This window comes from Anneissia japonica, unplaced genomic scaffold, assembly GCF_011630105.1.
Source record: "Anneissia japonica isolate Jap-2015-1 unplaced genomic scaffold, ASM1163010v1 scaffold288048_len465947_cov159, whole genome shotgun sequence".
In the NCBI taxonomy this organism is placed as follows: Eukaryota; Metazoa; Echinodermata; class Crinoidea; order Comatulida; family Comatulidae; genus Anneissia; species Anneissia japonica.
This window is the reverse complement of record NW_022710625.1, coordinates 366,675-370,050: the sequence shown is the minus strand read 5'-3', so window position 1 is coordinate 370,050 and position 3,376 is coordinate 366,675. Positions and strand designations below refer to the sequence as shown.

Below are 3,376 nucleotides of genomic sequence, written 5' to 3'. Positions count from 1 at the left end.
TGGCCAAATAAGGCTTGTGATGAGATCTGAGCATGGGCAAAATAATCATCGTAATAATGGTGTTTCATGGTCATGAACAGCATTTATCATTTTCATAATTTAACTTGAATTGATAAATATATGAAACGTTTATAAAAAAATACGTGTTTATTTCATTGTTCTCGTGACCTTCTTGTTATTAACGGTTGACGACATCTTATAGAAAGATGATTTACCACAAATTACCCTCACATCGACCACCTCCGCGTATAATAATGCCGCTCATCTTGGTACGTCGGTCACAATCGATTTTGGAATGGTGGACGATACATTAGCCTTCCACGGATGTAATGAGCTTCATCGAGAAGTAGCTACAGTGCATTAAGATAAAAATGCACCATGCTCGTCGTTGTTTAATTAAAGGTCATTAATTTATTTTTTATGTTAAGTTAGTTCTGCCTATATTGCGTGTCGTCATTTTTTGAGTTTAACCATCACCATGCCTCCCCACCACGGGGCTAGATATTTACGATGTGTGTGGACAACTCGTCAACCCGATTTAGGAACGGTTCAGTGGGTAGAGTTCTAACATTTGAATGGCATTCAGGACTTCAGTGCGCCCAGTAAAACTTTCCCACTATTTGTTTTATGTACACAGCAATACCACACCTGTTAAATAGTGGTGAAACTGACTGTTTGATACTGTGTTATAGTGGAAATTCTACGAACTCTGACGACAACGGATTTTGATCGTGATCTAAGGTTAGGCAGCAATATAATTTCTATTTTCTAGACCAGCAATGCAGAATGAATAGCACTTTAAGCATTGTGTTCGTTGTTGACATTGTATCAATTTTGAAAAACAGATACGAACGTATTATATTGGCCTATTTAACAGTAAGCCTACGTCATGACTTGTTTTTTTTTTGTATGTAATTTGTTTGCTGTACTGTGCAAGAGTTGTAATTGAGTGAATGGCGTATACGAGTTCGAGTTCATTACTTGTTACCGTAGCCCTAAACATTGAATATAGGTTGTCCTAATGGACTTGGAAGCCGTGTAGCATAATTTATGCTTAAGTTAGAGCTATAGTGAATAATATCAAATAGAGAATATAATCAAAAAGACGTTTAGGCCTATTGAGTGTAATAAATAAAGTGAGTGGAAAGTTGATTAGTCTGTCTATAGGAAAATATCCAACAAATACAGGATGCGGTTTGAACATACAGTAAACAGATCAAAACTCTCGCTAATTAACCACTCTACGAAACAAAGCAGATTGTCTCTGGGTGATATACTACCTAATTCGCCACCAGAGGTGGATGTGGACTGCGCGGCTGCCGTGGGTCGTAAACTTCTGATACCTAATTTTACTGTACTCTACTTAAGGATATGTAGCGGTGTGACAGAAGCGTCGGCAGTGGCGCGTCCCCCCTAAAAAAGCTCGCGCCCCTAGTCTTCCCTCACAGAAAATGCTCCATCATCTAATTTTGCGAGCCAGCACCACTCACTAAAACATCGAGACCCTCCCCCTTCACCTTCTGCCCTCATGAGGCTCTAAGACTCCTAGATACGCCATTGAGTGTCAGTCATCATTGAATTTGACCCATACGCAGCTAATTCGACCCCCTCAGCTGCGGCCAAAATCTAGCAATTTAACAATCCCTGTATTATTAACTGTATTTCTACTACTGTACTACTTAAATAATAATAATAATATAATAATGATTACCATATATATATATACATATATACATATATACATATATATATACATATATACATATATATATATATACATATATATATATACATACATATATACATATATATATATATATACATATATATACACATATATATATATATATATATTTATCATTAATGTTGTTGTGCTGATAGATAAAACCTCACTTACATACGGTAACTTAACACATTGGTAAAGTTCCTTGAGTTGTTATTAAATATGATATTTAATGTATCTTAAACCTTTCGATAATTGATTAAAAAAAACCACATATATATTACTCCTTCAAGGCTGTGTAAATTATAGATGAGTTAAAAATATAAAAATAATACAAATTTGATTCATCTTCAACTATTAACGTGTTTTACAAAATATTTGAAATTCATATACCGAGCTCCCTGCTAATAAAGCCGTGAATCCTATCACACGATATCGTAATATTGCGCTAGTCGTCACACCATTTTTAAATTTATGGGTTTTATAATACTCCGCAATCCGATAGTAATTTATAAACTAGCAATATCATAACACCGACGAAGAAATTACATTCACGTAAAACGTTTATATGTGAATGAGCATTAGTGTAAACGTGTTGCTTAAGAACTCTCTCCTTAACTTAATCGACCTGTCTTATGAATAGAGTGATGTTTAACATTCGCAGTTTGATAAATATTTGTCTATTACTGAAGGCAAATACAGTTTGCTTCAGCTTAACGTCTGAGCTGAGCTTTTTCTAAAGGATACAAAACATATTGTGATACGTGATTAGGCCTATATATAGGCCCTATTTATATATATATGTATGAATTTCATATATATAATTACATATAATTTAATAATTATATATTAATAATTATATTATTATATAATTATAATTATATAATAATAATTAAATATAAAAGAACAAGTGGACTTCTTGGGATTTGAAACCGGGGCTGGTAGTGAGGAAAACACTCTTCTTACTACTACACCAAACTGTTTTCACATATATCGTTTTGAAATTAATGGTCATGTGAGCCCGTATAAGCACACACACACACACACACACACACACTTCTATATCGGCAAACAGTTATACAAGTTTTCGATCATTGTGTCCTTGACATTTGACCCTGACCCTTCAAATTTAGTCACTTCCAGGTGATGGAACATCGTGGCCAAGTTTGACAAATTTCTGATAAAAACTATTTAAAAAAAATCGGGTTTTTTTTTTGTTGGTTGTGACCTTGACCTTTAACCCTTACCCTTCAACATTCAAATACTTTGAGATCTTTGGTCATGGAACATTGTGACCAAGTTTGACAAGTTTGTGGTTGAAACTAAGGGCTTTACATCAATAAATAAAAAAAAAATTGTTGATTGTGACCTTGATCTTTGACCCTGACCCTTCAAAATTTAATTAGCTCCAGATCTTAGGTAAAGGTAGATGGTGACCAGGTTTGACGAATTTTTTTATAAAAACTGGGCTGTAGGCTGTTCACAAGAAATATGCCGACAGTCAAATAAATAGCTAAATAAAAAACCAGGCGAAAACTCCTGCCAACTTCGTTGGCGGAATTAATAATATTAATAATAGTAGGCCATTAGTAATAATATTGTTCTATATTCAAGGTAATTTCGAAGACCGTTGACCATTAAACTATATATATA

The 3,376-nt window shown here is 34.1% G+C and overlaps 1 protein-coding gene across 1 annotated transcript in view; it reads left to right on the top strand.

The window, feature by feature from the left end:
• Nucleotides 1-306: 306 nt before the first annotated feature.
• Nucleotides 307-3,376, top strand: part of LOC117107075 (D(1) dopamine receptor-like) — a 59,227-nt gene continuing 56,157 nt past the window's right edge. Inside the window, exon 1 of the mRNA XM_033248603.1 lies at nt 307-741. The gene's annotated coding sequence lies outside the window, so the exon portion shown is untranslated. The remainder of the gene's footprint in view (nt 742-3,376) is intronic.